The sequence below is a fragment of the Gavialis gangeticus genome, unplaced genomic scaffold (assembly GCF_001723915.1).
Source record: "Gavialis gangeticus isolate Ggan-Ray unplaced genomic scaffold, GavGan_comp1, whole genome shotgun sequence".
Taxonomy (NCBI): domain Eukaryota; kingdom Metazoa; phylum Chordata; order Crocodylia; family Gavialidae; genus Gavialis; species Gavialis gangeticus.
Window position 1 is genome coordinate 44277665 of NW_017729034.1, and position 16541 is coordinate 44294205.

At 42.8% G+C, this 16541-nt stretch overlaps 1 long non-coding RNA gene across 1 annotated transcript; it reads left to right on the forward strand.

Annotated features, from left to right (window-relative positions):
• Positions 1-326: 326 nt before the first annotated feature.
• LOC109304304 lies at positions 327-15065 on the forward strand. The gene is made up of 4 exons (XR_002099344.1): positions 327-435; positions 3245-3448; positions 4309-4527; positions 14938-15065. It is a non-coding gene; the product is annotated as an uncharacterized LOC109304304 (long non-coding RNA).
• Positions 15066-16541: the final 1476 nt, after the last annotated feature.

Genomic DNA, 16541 nt, shown 5'->3' on the forward strand with positions numbered 1-16541 from the left:
ATGACAAAATGAGTATAACTAGAGAGCCTTTAATCATTGCAGGCTGGCTGATCAAACTACCTGGCAGAGAGGAAGCTTGCAGGTATTGCATGCAATTGAAAAGTTCACAATCCCATTTTTTATACCTTTGCTCAGGGGTGGATTGGGAGGGAAATGCAGGGAAGGGGGAGCGAAGTGGGGCAGTCCTGGTCCATCCAAAGTTTAAAACCAACTGTGTGGCAGTGGCACCAGCACTTCTATTCAGGCAGCAGTAAGGAACTCAGTTGCCTTTATGGTTCATTGTAATCTACCTGATTCCTTCTGAACTCTTCTTTTGACAGGTGTTAACAATATTGCCTCTCCTCACTGTTTCCCTCCTGGATCACAATTCATAGGGAGAGGTAAACAAGAAAAAGGAGAGAGTGGGAAGGAGAAGAACTGCCAGTGGCTCATCAGGTATCTTGCTGGAAGGGGCTGAGGACTAGGCATGGAGATAAAGTATGGCCTCTAAGAAATAAAGGATTAAAAGAGGGTTCCACTTTATTATCTGCTGCATTATTCTTTACCCTCTCACTCCATCTCACTCTCATCCTTACTTCCATCTCCACTGGTCCTCACCTTCCTTGGCCAGTAGTCTGCTGAGAGTTTAATTCTAAACATCTCTATATATGTTCAGAGGTAGCACTGATGGTCAGGGTCACTGTCAGGTTCACCCTCATACACCACTTATCTCTGCTGGAACCACACGTGTCTCCTTATGTTCCTTGACCCTGCCTGCAGCACAACATGATGCCATCCACAAAACTTAGCAGGTCAGCAAGGACAGGGCAAAGGCCCTCATTTTCTCCTCAACTTTTCTGCCTTATGAGCTCTTTTCAGTCACTGCCTTCTGATGTTGCTACAGTAACTTGCACAACGTAGCCTGGGTTCTTAAGTGACACTTTTGGGTACTATGGCAGCATTTGTGATTGTGAAATGATAATAATCTAATAACAAAGAAAACCCATGTTCAGGACTCACTAACCTCCACTGTTACTGATACATACACTTAAAGGTATGGGTACAAATCCCTGACGGATGTATAGCTAGTAGAAACTCCTAAGGCAGACAAGGTTCTTTGGGTAAATATGATATCCCTTATTAGACCAACGAAATAGTTGGAAAAATTGTTCTTTGCAAGCCTTCAGGTACAAGTGCCTTTATTCAGGCAGAGGGAGACCCTGCAGTTGTTCTGTGCCCTCCTGAGACATTTTGATTTTTAACCGAACTGGACTGCAACTTGCTGCCTACGAGTAGGCAAATTCAGTTAAGGTATCCAAAATGTCCAACTCTGCTAACCTGCGCAATTGTGAGGCATGGTTTGTTCATCTCTCATGAACAGTTTCATCTTAGCAGCAGGCCTAGAAAACTAAAATGCCCAATCTTGCCAAGACAGTCCAAGGTTTTCAAGAGTAACTAGTGATTTGAAGTGCCTAAATTGAGAGCCATTAAATGGACCTGATTGTTGTTGACATTTTCTGAAAGCCAAGGCACTTCACCGGCAGGCAAGTTTCTTTGGACACTGCATCGAGCCTTGCCTGCCTATGTCCTTAGACCAAGGTGGCTACAACCAAAGACACTGCACTGTATCTCAAGCTGAGCATTCAGAGAGTCACAGCTTGCTTGGCCATGGGGTCTCCACTCTTTCCAGGGGTCGTGGACCCACGCTTTAGTTGAGGTAGGTGGCGGGAGGGCGGGCAGGGAATGTTCTGGAAGGAGTGACTGTTAGGAGAGGGCTGTCTGTGAGGAGAAGTGGGCAGGGGTCCCCGATGGAGGGAGCTAGCCACGACTGAAGGGATGCTGACCCCAGAAATGTTATGAGGGCTTGGTGAGCATCGGGGAGCAGCATAAGGATTTTGTCAGTTTTATTTGACCATATTCTGTTGCCCAAGCATTTGATCGCTTTTCTTTCTCTCCATGGAACAAACCCTTTCATTTTTTTTCTCTCTCTCTATTTGACTGAAGTGCTTGTGGTAAATTGTGATTGCTGGGAAAATTAATAACCTGGCTGTCCCTATTACCAGAGTGGGGGACCACTGAAGCTTACACAACCTCAGGGTATATTCCTGGGGGCACCCCAACATCCCAGGGTTTTGTCCTACCCATCTCCCTCACAAACATGCTCATCTGCAGAAAGCACTGAAAGCCAGACCAGCCACCCTCCGAACTCACCCCTATCCATCTTATTTGGAGTTAAAGTACCATGACTAACTAAGCCTGTCTAGTCTGAGATTACAATTTGTGGATACTGTTACCAAAGCACGTTGTAACTCATAGGGCGGATGGAAGGGATATTTGGAATATAATCATTTCATATTTACTCTCACATATTTGGGGTCTTTTCTGTTCATGTTAATTGTGACTTAAGATGCTTAGCTTTTTGGGTGGCTAATGAGAATGTTATTGTAATGATTTCTCTTAAATTACTGGTATCTAATCACAATAAGGTGTTTGGGAGCTGCCTTCAACCTCTACATGACATTTTTTGACATAGGTCAGCAACATAAATTGTCCCTTTATGAGTGCTGTTGTGGCTGCTTTGCCAAACAGCAGCAGATTTGGGGGGCCATATTGGTTAATTTTAGGTCTGAGGAGGAAGAAATGATACAGAATGGGAGAGGCAAGAAAGGAGTAACTCTAGTTACTGCACATTCAGTTAGTACTTCATTAAAGAAATACTTTGGTTGGGATGATCTAGATGGGGCTTGTCCAGTTTTGAGCAGGGGGTTGGATTACATGACCTCCTGAGGTCCCTTCCAGCCCTAACTTTCTATGATTCTAGGACTCTGTACTAAACTCACTATGCAGTATCTAAGGTATATTAATAAGACTGCTGGTAGTGCATGTGACTCATTCTCATCTCATTTGCACTATTGTCCAAAAGATAAGAGGTGGTGTAGTTCCTGGTTCAGGAGTGCACCAAGTGTGTCTGAAAGCAAGTGAAGGAAGTTTATGAAAATCTCACTTAAAATAACTAGACCAAGGGGGAGTTAAAGGAGGCCCAAACAAAAACAGAGGGAAAGGCTAATGGCTCATTGACTACCCCTATGTCTCCTTCCTGCTGAACCGTATCTCTTGAATATAGAACTGTGGAGAAACAATCATTTTAGAAATTAGGAGAAGGAATTGGAATGTAAGGGCATTTATTTATGCGTAGGAAGGAAGCTCTGTGCATCATGTATCTTCAGAGAAGGGATTGGATTGTGTAATCCTCTTTTGGTTACAGATCCTGAGCAAGATGGCATTTGCATCAGAGAAAGGCTTCCAAAAAAGAAGTAGAAAGGAGATGCAATGGGAACAAGAGGAGGAGTTGAGAAAGAAATATGGCATCTTTAAAGATATGAGAGTCTGTCTCCAGAGGCTGAATCCAATATCGCCTAAAGAGAATTCTGGCAATGTTTCTGGCCTGGGACAGTCCAGAAGAAGAAAGGTAAGTATAGTTCCCACTTCAGTAGGATGGCAAGTGTGTCTGAAAGCAAGTGAAAAAAGTTCATGAGGATCTTATTTTAAAATAACTACCATATTTACTGAATCCAAGACAAGGTGCCCCCCATCCCAAATCAGCACAGCGGGGAAAAAAGCTTCATCTTGAATTTGAATACTGGCCCAGGACAGGCAGAAGCCCAGCTCAGGCTTCAAGCCCAGCCTCAGGGCTGGGCTGCCACCTGCCTTAGGTTTGAATGGCTCATTTGATGAGGGAGGGTGCACATGGCTGGTAGGAAGCACAAGGGAGACTGCAGGGTGGGGGAATCACTTGCAGCCTACCCCCACATCCCATGGCAAATGTTGGGAGCGTATGGCAGGGTAGTGCATGGGGGAGCAGGCACAGGCATGGGGAGACAAGGAGTAGGGAAGCAAACAGCAGTGGTCTGGCCTCTAACTCTCCACCACTGCTTTCCCTGTCATAGCAGTGAGCAAATTTAAGATGACCTACCAATTAGATTCTATATATGGAAAATTTTAACAAATTTATAGTTTACCATGTATAGAATCTAATTACTGAGGGGCTATCTTAAATTCAAAGTTGGTTTGGACTATACTATAGTTCAAGAGAGTTAAAGGTGGATCAAACAAAAATAGAATGAAAGTCTAATTGCTCATTGGCTACCTCTACCCCTCCTTCCTGTTAGGCTGTATCTCTTTGCTATAGAACTGTGGGAAAACAATTCTCCTGGAAATTAGGTGGAGGAATTGGGATGTAAGGGCATTTCTTCATGTGGAGGAAGGAAGCCCCATGCATCCTGTACCTGGAGATGGGGGTTGGATTGTGTGATCAAGTTTTCATTACAGGTCCTGCATGTGTCTAAGAAAGGCTTGCAAAAAAGAAGTGGACAGGAGATACAATGGGAACAGGAGGAGGTGTCAAGGAAGAAATGTGGCATCCTGAAAGATGTGAGAGTCTGTCTCAGGAGGATGAATCCAATAGAGTCTAAAGAGACTTCTGGCAAAGCTACTGTCCTTGGAAAGGTGGCAACTACCAGAAAAGAGTAGAAGAGAAAGATGGCAAAGGTACCTAAATGTTCATTTACAAAAAAAAGTATTTTATTTAGTACTTCTAAATGCTTCTTCAGGCTTTTTTTAAAGCTCAGTTTATGATGAAGTGGAGGAGAGAATGGGCATGTCCAGTGCATAAGATCAAGATTTACTTTGAGAAGTTAATGAAAAGTTATTCAAGATATATTTTTAAAGGCTGTAAAGTTCTATGCTGGCACATGTAACTTTCTGTGCCTTAAAATAGTACCTCAGTATAGTTGAGTCAATACTTGTATTAACTGGTAGGACTGGGGTGTTCTCTTTGGAAAGAAACATGAAAATGTAACTCTATGCAAATACCTTAACTAAATCTCCTTTTTTGGCACAAGCTCAGTTACACCTCAGACTTACCATCATAAAACCCTCTCCAGGTGGTTTGCAACCCTCCTAATTATCACTTCATTGCCAAAAGAGAAAGGAGCCTTTCAGCTGCCTGTGGGAGCTTTTACTTCAAAGGACACCTCCTCCCCACACAGCTGACTGGACAAGCAGTGTCCTGTGAAATCAAAGCCACAACAAAGAGCTGGGGCACCTCAGTGGTCCCATGTAGCTGTTTGCTGCAACTTTGTGTATTACCCTGGGCCAATTTGCAAATCCTCATCTTTGCAAGGGCTACAGAACCTGACCCTATGGACTATCCAGATACTGCATTAATCCTGTGTCTGCAGTGATTCAGATATGTATACTCCTTCTTAAAAGTCTTACTCACCTATTTATTTTGGCATCCTTCTACAAATTCTACAAATTAACATAATGCATGAATAATCCTAGGCAGCATCTTCCTCCTTTCTCTGTTACTGGCTGGTGTCTTGTGTGAGTGTAGTAAACTTGCAACCCTGTATTATTTGCCTTTCAGCCCTGTATTATGAATAAGAAAAACAGTTGTCCAAGCTAAGGCAGGTAAGCTTTTCCCACAAAAGTTTCCTTCTAGATCGGGAAGAATCACTGTGCCTTCTTGCCAATCTGTATCATTGTCTTTAGAGAGAAAACATGGAAGAAGGGGGCAGATGGCTTAGGATGTGGATACTAACTCTGTCTGTGATTAGAAACCTTTTCCTAACACTTCCCTAGACTATACTGGAAATGAGCAATAATTCACTAGGTTTAAATTAATGTCTTAACTTCCAGGTGGAGTACAAGGGAGCAGTTCTTTCATGCTTCAGAGCCCACAGGCTAAACTGTTAAAGATAAAAGTCCTTTTTAGGTAATGGACATAAACTTTATTAGAAGTTTTGACAATCCAGCATTTCCTATTTAAATGCATATGTATTGGATTATTTCCATTAAACACTAAACTCTGACAATGGAGCAGACTTTGACAAAAGAAAGAGAAGTAGCTGAAGTGATGGAAGAAACCATAAAACAGAGGAAAGATGAAGTTTGTCCAACAATGAAAAACTTCACTGGCCATCAATTATATAAGATTCTCCCTAGATTCACTGGAAAGAGAAGAGTTGCAAACATACCACTAAGGTTTCTTTTAGGAAGAGCCTTGAGCAAAGCCTATGCCTTCAGGATGACCCAGGTGAATTGACCAAGTGGAATCAAACTTCACTTTCTAGAGCAAGCACGCAGGTTGGTAAAGGTCTTTAACTAAGGAATCTTCCTCTGCAACTCTTCTAGGAATGACGGAAGCAACCAGAGAGGAAAATATTAAAACGCATAAAAAAATCTTAAGAGAACAAGAGACAGCAATAGAGAAAATGTGTAAAAATTTGTAGCTGAAGTGAGAAAATATTCCTCACTGTTCAACTGTAAAACTTAAAATGAGAGTTTTGGGAAGGAAGGGTGGTAGTGTTTTGTTCTGGTATTTAAGATTTGTTTTCCTAAATGGAAATAGATTGTCACCAATTATTTTTCATTCTTACTTTTAATATATTAAAGAATGTGCAAGTTATCTCTTCTCTTGATGTCTATGCAGAATCCTTATTGACATATAGGTATAATGTATAGGTCTAATTTCTGTCTCCAGTTCAGCCATTGGAAAAATGGTAGAAATATGTCTGATTTACACTCACAAGAGGAGAATCATACACATTTGCATTCATAGTAAAGTATGCGTATCGGTACACCAATATTGTGGTAACTCATTAAGAAGTGAACACTTATCAACAGCTTTAACCCAGTGGTCCCTGGGTTACTGCTGGCAACACATATGTGAGTCTTGAGTTAACTACGTGGTATCATAACATTTGATTTTTTTTTCATGGTAACCACTCCAAAATTTCCCTTAGCCTCCCCATAGGCACCCCTCCCAGCACCTCCCCTTCCAAGCACCCTGCCTCATTCCCAGGTCATTGCTGCCTGCCCCACACAGCTGAGCCTGCCCCGCTCCTGCCTTCAAAAGGTGCAGTGCTCCTGTCTCGGCCCTGTCCTTGGGGCCCATATCCACGTTTGTCTGGAGATGGAAAGAAGGAAAGAAAGAGGCTGGGGAAGGAAAGAAGGGGGTGCTGTGAGCGGGATGCCGGATTTTCAAGCAGATCCCCCTTTCCTCTATAGAGTTACCCCAAGCCCAAAGTTCTTAACTATATACAATTTATTGAGTTATAATATACATAACCATAAAACTAAATATCATATACATATATTTACACAGTGAACATTAACCAGTAACCAAGGTCAAACCCTAAATAACACTATTTACCCATCACAATAACACAATTTCAACAGCATAAACACAATACAACATCACAATACAACATTTCAATTACAAAATATAAGGTGCGAACAAGAACAATCTTAATAACTCCTATTCCTTAATATAGTCCCTGACCCATGCCAAGAGATAGTGCTCCTTCCAATGGGGTCCCTTGGGGATGTCCAGGAAGCACCAGAGGCCCCTACCCTTAGGGCCTTGACTAGGCAGGGGGCTACTCACCCAGCCCCTTCTCTGGGGTTGCCAGCCCCAAATGTCTTTCCCCTGTGGGACCCAAGGGCCAAGGGCCACAATTCGAAAAGGACATGGAGAAGCTAGAGAGAGTCCAGAGGAGAGCCACGCAAGAGGTCAGGAAAATGGACCTTATGAGAGGCTGAAAGCTATGGGACTCTTCAGCCTGGAAAAGTGCAGGATCGGGGTGATCTGGTGACCACCTATAAGTTTATCAGGGGTGCTCACCAGGATCTTGGGGAATGTCTGTTCACCACAGCCCCCCAAAGAATGACAAGATTGAATGGTCACAACCTCCACTGTGACAGATTCAGGCTGAACATAAGAAAGAACTTCTTCACTGTCCAAGTCCCCAAGGTTTGGAATAAACTGCTGCCAGAGGTGGTTCAAGCACCCACTTTGAATGCCTTCAAGAGACATTTGGATGTCTATCTTGCTGTGATCCTATGACCCCTGCTGACTTCCTGCCCTTCGGGCAGGGGGTTGGGCTTGATGATCTTCCGAGGTCCCTTCCAGCCCTAATATCTATGAAATCTATGAAATCTATAACTCATGTTTCCTCAGGTGGTGGTGGTCAGGGCACAGCTCAATGGGATCTCCTCTGTTGGAGTACCTCTCCAGGCCTCTCTGCTCTGGGCACTGAGGGCTCTTCTCCCCTCAGCTGCTGCACCACCGCTGCTGGCTTCTGGGTGCTGGGCCTCACGCTGCACCACTACTATTTCCCTGTGCCCTAGCTTCAGCACCAAGGCTCTTTTAGCACAGGGTGGGCCCCTTCAGGCTCTCTCCATTGGTCCTCACACCAGGTAGCTAACCCAAGCAGCCTCTGCTGCTCCCTGACTCCCAAGGCTTGGGCCCACGTGTCGCCCATGGGACCTGGCCGCTTGCTGGGAAATGGGACCTGAGCTGCCTCACTGCGGCCCCCAAGGCCCTTGCCTTGTGCACTGCTCCATGCACCAAGTAGCCCGCTGGCCCTGCTGGGGTTGTAGGCTCAAGCCACCCTTGTGGCTACCAAAGCCTGGGCTCTGTGCACCAAACTCTGTACCATGATGGGCCCGAGCAGTCTCACACTGCTCCCAAGGCTGCTCCTCCAGTGGCAGCTTCAGGAGCCTTGGGCCTATTGCCCACTGGGGGAGAGCTCCCCAGCTTTTCTTGGCTCCTGTCTTTTTAAGTCCCTCACTGCATCTGCCCCCGTGCTGGGCACGCAGCTCCTTTTATATGCTCCAGGGCTGTGCCCCTGAAGTCTTCTGGACCTGACAGTTTGCAGTCTTCAATCAGGTCCAGGGGAGCTCTTCTCCCCCTCCCCTCAGGAAAGGGGCATGGCTTGATTCTCTTGCTGCCTCCTGATTGGTGGATGGGCTCCACCAATCAAAACAGCAGGATCTCAAGCCTGGGACTCAACCCACACTCTGAAAGGTTTATAATTAAAAAATAAAAGTTCGAGTTTCTGAAAATATTATTGGTACTATTTTTATTGTATCTCTCCACCTGACCTTGCCATCACCCTACAAGAGAAGGACTTTGCCACTGTCAAGAATAGACTGACATGAATGTATACTGAGCAACCTCTCAGATTAGTACAATAAGAATCAGTGTCATGCAAACCCAACCAAGATGGAAGAAAAGATTACATGCAATCAGGTGCTCTAAATGGACCCAGAATCTCAGGAGAACCTCCCAAGAGGGGTGGACCTAGATTGGCCAACATGGTGATGCCTAAATCACCTGCACATGAAAACTGGAAGATCAAAAACAAACAAGATCAAATAGGGCTACTCTAATTATATAAATACATATGAGTGCAGTGAAGTGCAAGCTATGGAGCACTTGCCTGTTTGCCAACTCCTTGATGAGACTTGTACAAGACAGGACCTTGCTGCAGCAATGGAAAGAGTTATCAGTTTTGCACAATTCTGGAAAAACATCCCGTTTTATGACAAGGGTGCAGAAAGAAGAAGAACCTTATCTGCCTGGCTACTTTGAGAGAAGTGTACACCTTTTTCTTGAAGTGAAGTTTCACCAAGTGCTGAAAAATTTCCAAATACTATTTGCTGAAGAATTGTATGTTCTATTTTTTTTCAGTTGTGGTATCTCAAGCCCTGGCAGTGTTAATGCCACTTACTGTTCCCAATTTGACAATAAGGAAGGGTGTGTTCTATGTATGTTTTGTCTCACTACCACTATGCAAGACTTATGATATATTGATTTTTCAACATTGTACCTCATGAAAAATAATAGTCTGCAGCTCCAATACGAATCCCTCAGAGCAAACATGGATACTTTTTAAAAAGTGGTAGTGGTATGTCTGTGCCTTAGAGAAATTGTCTACATACATGTGGATTAGTGGGTACTCTGCATCTGAAGGGGGCAATGTTGCATAATAAATATATTTTGCCATGGAATTGTGTATTACTTGGACACAGTTTCTCTGACAGGCCAATAATCCATACCAGTCCTGAAGGATACTTAGTACCTCTCAGGATAATCTGATAAACAGTAACTCAGCACTGGCTGTAAAGAATTTGTTTAAGGAAACTTTTACTCAGTATTACTACAATCACAGCTTGAATGAACAAAGGCTATATCTTCATTCCTTTCTTCTATTCTAATTAAGTCAACAGCATTTAGTAGAGCATGACCTTGGTGTGAATTATAAAGCTCAGGTTTTACTGCTTTTGAGATGAATGTGGAATGCTGTATAAAGTCTTCTGGTTTCCTTCTGGAACTGAGCTAAGGGGATAAGACATGATGTTTGTTCTGGGTTTGTCTCTTAAAAGCCAAAGGCTACACAGCTGCCACTCGGACCCAGACACAGATCCATCCCATCCAGCATACTGTCATTTCCTGCAAACAAAATTAATAGGAAAAAATCAGACATGAAATGTAAGTTAACTGAGTGGGCAAACTTAAACTATTCTACTACTTGCTATGTGTTAACTCTTGTTAAGTCAGTTTATCTTTTGCATGGGTTAATAAAGTTGATAAACTACCCCATTTTTATGTTTAGCTTATTAGAACATTTAGTTATGTTTATTTTTCAAGTAAAAGGGAATATTTGAATATAAAAAGGAGCCACAGACTTCACTCTCTACCTGTCTGTTTCAGACACCCAAGGAGTGTTTCATTAGTTCCAGTTTACCCTGAAATCTAGTATTGGGAAACCAGGATAGTTATGATTTTCTCTGGCCCCCAAACTCATTATTTTCATTCTAATAAAAATGATAAAGGATATAAGAAGAGAAGTCAGAAAACAAGCCCATTAAACCAGTTCTCAAGCATATTTATTCCTTATGCATAGTAAGACTTTAATTATTTAACTAAAACAAAGTACAAAAAATGAATCCACTAACTAATTAGGACCAACTCCTCTTCTATTAACTTTAACAACTAATACACTTTGCAAACTTGTTCATTGCTTCAGTGTTTTGATTCTTATGAAGTTTTGATCAAATCTATCCATGAGCACTAAAAACATCCTCCACTGATACTGAGCCAGGGGCAGATCCAGAGTGGTACACTTGCACCTCCCTTTGGCAGCAGCATTTATAGTCAAGCCAGTGCTGGGGGAGTCAAATGAATTCATGGCTTATTATAATCTACCTTATCCCTTCTAAACTCTTCATTTCATATGTGTTAACAGTCCTCTCTGCTTTAATAGTTTTGATATTCCATCAATCAAGCCATCCTTTGTTCTGCAGTCTGCTGTTTGTTAACTGCTCCTGGTAATGAAGCTCCTATTTCACAGTCCTGCAGATTTTGTCACATTTGACAATTCTTAGTCCAGCTTTCTGTCTTCTACAATTTTCCACCATTTTATTGCAATTAAGTGTGATACAACCTCTTTCTTTAACTGTGATTAGAGGGAGAAATCTGGATCTTTAATATTACAACCTAGAAGAGATTTTGTGTGTGGAATTATTCAAATCAGAGAGAAATTCTATATCCTCTCCCCATAGTTTCTCATTTTGACCATGAAATCTGAAACAGTGTTGGCAGTGCTTTAGCTTGTTATTGTCAAATTCTTCTGAAATATCCTTCAACTTACTGTGTATACTTAATATTTCTCTCCAGAAAGTCCTTTATGTAAAACATTTTATCTTACAAGTAACTTGTGATCAATGCAAGTTTCAATGTATATGGTAATTGAATGCATATGTAAGAACACAGTTTTTTCTGAGAAGTCCAGGAACCAATCCATTGTTTTTAGTCACACTGTGAGTTTGATAACACTGGCAAGAAAACAAAAGTTCAATATCCACAGCAGTTTTGGGGATTCTTAAGTCTCCCTCCTCTACATGATTTGAAATATTGGGCTGAAGCTTATTATGCCAAAAGTATCAGATGATTTGTGCATCTTTTTCTAGTTGACTTTGTCAGAGAAGATAGAAATTCTTAAGGGCAGGCATCTAGCTGTAAGAAATAGGGAGGCAGCTCGAAGTATAAAGGGCAGCACAGAAGAAAACTATGAAAACAGCAAGAAGCCTCATTGTCTCTCATCTAATATACATGATTTTGTTTTTGGTTTGCAATTGTTAAAAAGAAAACAATAGCTTTCAGCATGCAAGTGAATTCAAGGAGAAAGAAAAGAGAGGTTGGTAAGTGCCCGGTTAGCCCCGTCTCTTCAACATAGAATCCTGTGGCTTCCAGCTGTAGTCTGTTATTGAATGGGAAATTCACCATGCACTTCCTTTGCCCATGCTGGTTTGGGCTACCACTTACCATCTTCTTCTTCTTTCTTCTTCTCTCCTGTCCAGCAGAGATTTATGCATGAGAGGCCTATACAATATTATCTCTTTCTCTGCAGAGAGAGGTAGTCAGCCTTATTAGTCTGAAGTCAGGAAAAAAGAACGGTAGAAGTGTATCTTTTAGACTTACTGAATCAGAGATATGTAAGAGTCATCAGATGCTTTGAAAACTGGCAGAATAGGCTGTATGGTATGTAGAATGGAGTGCATCAGCTGCAAGCAGATAAATGCCAAATTGAAGGAGCTCCAGGGGACCAATCCACTCTATTCTATATATCACAGCTCTCATAGCATCTGTTGAAGTAAAAGCTCTTGCTCATAAAACATTATGCATCTCTGTTTCAGTTAGCCTATAAGATGCATCTCTTCCTTGCCTTCTACTTCTACCTCTTTCTGGGCATTTTTACACATGCTCCAGGGGCTAAATAAATCACTGCAGCATCTCATGTATCAGCATCCTTGCACTTCAAAATGGCAGCAGGGGCATTTTAACTAAAGTTTATTGAACAAGCTTTAGTTAAAGCACCCCCACTGCCATTTTGAAGCACAGGGATGCTGATACATGAGATGTGGAGGCTGTAATTATAGCAAATCAGAGCAGTCTCCTGCCATGTCTATAGGCACCCTCTAGTTCTAGTTCCTTTGCAAGATGTAAGATGGTGTGTGTGTGTGTGTGTGTGTGTGTGTGTGTGTGAGTGACAGAGAGAGAGAGGTCCATATATATACATGGACCTGAGAAGTTTGCACATCTCTCTCTCTCTCTCACCATCTCACACAGGAACTAAACCCAGAGAGTGCCTGTTTTGTAAACCCTTTTCTGATACACACACACACACACACACACACACACACGTTTGTCTGTACATGTTTGCGCACGTGCGTGCATGTGTGTGCATGCGTGCGTCAGGAAAGGGTTTATAAAACTAAAAAGATACAGAACACATACATGCTAGGAATAAAATAAAGAGTTAAGAAGAAATTTGGTATCTGTAAAGATGGGAGTCTATCTCAGGAAAATGCCTTCTTTGGGGATAAATCTCCATGGGGATAAATCTCCATCTCACACTGTTATATGGGTCATTCTTTTGAGCTACATCTCAAGTACATCTGATTCAGTCTACATAAAAAGAGTGTGGTTGGGCAGCATAGTGATAGATTTTTGCTGTGGAGGTGGAACTTAAGTGATTTTACTTCAACTCTAGCAAAATTGTATGGACATGTCCTTTAAGACAAAATGACACATGATCCTTACATTGCTCCTTCCCATCAGTCAGAGTGCCTGCAAACACAAAGCTGGGTCAGTGGGAGAAGTCATGGTTGGCATTCTTTGAGCCGCTAACAGGTGTCCGGGTGTCAGCTTCCCTAGGGATGCATCAGAACATTCAGCATCTCATAGTTGGGGACCTACCTACATCAGAGTGAGATTAAAGGTTTTTCACAGCCTGCTTGCAGTGTGCAGAGCCACTTTTACAGGCATTTTGCAGTGGCCCCTAGCCTTCACCACTTATTGGCTAAGAGGCCCCAAAGGCACTGCCCCTTGCGGTTAATTGACAGAGAGGGCCTGGCGAAGGAGGAGGGACAAAGAGGAGGTCACCATCTTCGCCGCTCCCCTTCATGTCACTCCACCAGTCAGTGTCTCTCCTCCCCCAGTAGGCTGCAAGGTCCTCTGCCCACTGGGAACCTTTTATTTTTAGTAATTTTTTTTTTTTCAGGTGGTTCCAGAGAAATCACAGCAAATGCCATCTGTTGTAGCAATCACAGAAACTGCTGTTTTTCATGGTTTCCGCAAAAATCGTGAAGTCATGATTTAAGTAGATCCTAGGTCCCTACTCAGTCTCCCTTCACAAAATTGGGTAAAAAAAATTGAACATCTCAGGCAATCTCCCTTTAGAGGAGAGGGCCACTGGGATAAGGAGTGATCACCTACCTCCACTGTCCAAGCAATCAAAAAGCAACATTCAGAGTCAGCTTAATAGAACTCCATCTACGTTGATGAGGTGCTGTTCATGAGCTCCCTGGCTCAAGGCCGCCCAAAACTTCCAATTGAATTAGTGTTTGGTGTTGACACCTGTGCACTGATGTGAGATCACCCACCAGCATTGTGATTCCTGTCTTTGTGCAGTGTTTAAGTCCAAAACAGGACTGGAAAGGATCCACTTAACTGGAAATGTCAACATCTTGATGGCCTTTTCCTAGTAGCCCACAGAAAGAGACAGAGGTTTGATTTAGGCCTAGGTAGTAATTTGTTACATTCCTAGTGTCAGGGTGCAACCACTTAAAATGAAGACTAGGCCCTAATGCACTCTTTGTCTGGTAGATTTTTGAACATAACAAAGCAATGAATTAAGTGCAAGGCAGGTTTTCTTTTCATGGTTATATCCTAAACAAGGCTTGTTTTACCAAGTCTCAGACCACTCTGCAGGTTGGCAGAGGGAAGTTTCAATAAAAGAACCTTGTTATTCTGTTTAGTACTTAATTAGCACTTCACTCTTCAAAGTGCTGTACAGACATGACTGAGTTCTCCCGACACTTTAGGATGACACATAACAGCAGCCAACATCTGTGCTTGCAAGTATATACTGTATAGCTAATATCTACAAACAGATTTTTAAACTAACAATCGCTTTTACATTTTCCAAGACTGCAGGATCTAATGGGTCAAGACCAGGTGGGTTTTTTTCCATTTAGATTTTTTTAGTCTGTGCTCCCTGACTTCTCTGGATTCATCCTTTTTATCTGATTTCTTTTCCAATTTAGGAAGTGACTTGTTTGATGGAATAAAGGGATGAAACAAAGGAAGAGTAGCAAAGTGTTCATAATAAATAGAAGGCAAATAGCCTGAAAAAACCTGTAAAAAGTTTAAAAGCGTGCTGAATATGGTGGCAATCAATGTTTAGCTTCTTCATTGCTGGCTGAGATTTAGAATAGTATGTCAGAACCTTGGAATCTAAATCTGCATGCTAGTAACACTTCCCCTGTCTGGTTTTTCAAAACAGATCGTTTATATTAAAGGCAGAGTCTTCCATTATTTTAAATGAAATACTGGATATGTTCTCACATGAAAGAAAATTTTCCTTGTACAATGGCAGTTCTGGAATGTGACCACTTGGGAATCTGCCCATCTGGGGAGAGAGGAAGTTAAACCACTGTAAAGTAGAATATTTGTGCTGTGTTCTTCATGTTTCCAAGGAGCTACACTCATGTTGCGCTCACCTACTCCCACTGGTCCCCAAACAATGAAGTCTGATGTTGGCCATACCTTTGTTTCATTGTTGGTACAATACAGTCTTTTATTGAAGTCAACAGTCTTATTGGTGATTAAGTGGGCTCATTATTGTTGAATTATTCTTATAGCAAAGTATTGAAATTTGGTAATGCAAAATACATAATTTAGTAGTAAACAGGTAACTCTGGTACAGGAACTAGAGTTGACTAAGAAAGGAAAAAGGGTAGCTATAACAATGAAGATAGAAAAATGCAAAACCAAAGGAAGATGGAGTCAGAGCAACTGTTACTGAGTTCCCTGCTTCCCAAAACAGGAAATTCTACCAATGCACAGTACAATACACTTCCACATTGGCAAATTACTATACTTTGTGACCTGCCAGATCTACAGCCAGAAACCATTTATCAACACAGAACTTAGGAAGAGTTGCCCCACCCCTCTTCCAATGGGTTATGCACTCACTGAGAGTAGTGGGGCCAGGGACATCCATAGGGGACACCTGAGCCCACTGGGGGTGCAAGATCCTGAAGAGGAGTAGTGAAGGCCAGGTAAGCTTTGAAAAGCACCTGAGCCTGAAATGGTGAAAGACCCTGGAGATGAGGCTAAGTTAGCTTTGAGAAGTACCTGAGCCTTAAGGCTGGAAGACCCCACGAGAGGAGTAGTTAGGACCCTGAGAGAGGGCATCAGTAGTTGAGGCCCTGATGAGAGGGGGTGAGTTGTGGGCCAGGCACACCAATGAGTGGTACCTGAGTCTGTGGGGAATGTGCGACCCCAGAGTATGGGGTGGAGTAGACAGTGGCAGGGGTGAAGCCTGGTGAGTGAGGGGCATGAGTTGGGGGCCCTGAGGGCAGGGGATTGAGTGGAAGTTCTGCTAGAGTGGGGGCCTGAGTTAGTGCTTGTTGGCTGGGGAGTGAAGAGTAGCAAGACTGAGGAACCTCTGGGTGAGGGCAGGGTGAATGTGGTCCCTGGGAGAGAAGGGATGCTATGTGTGTGGCCCAGGACTCCGGGATGAAAGAAAGAAGGAGAGAGTTGGTGGAGAGTGAGAGGCCTCTGTGAAAGGGAGGTGGTATGAGTGTGGCCCTAGCAGGGCAGAGTGAAAGAGACTCAATGCTGTGATAAGTTGAGCCTGGCCTCA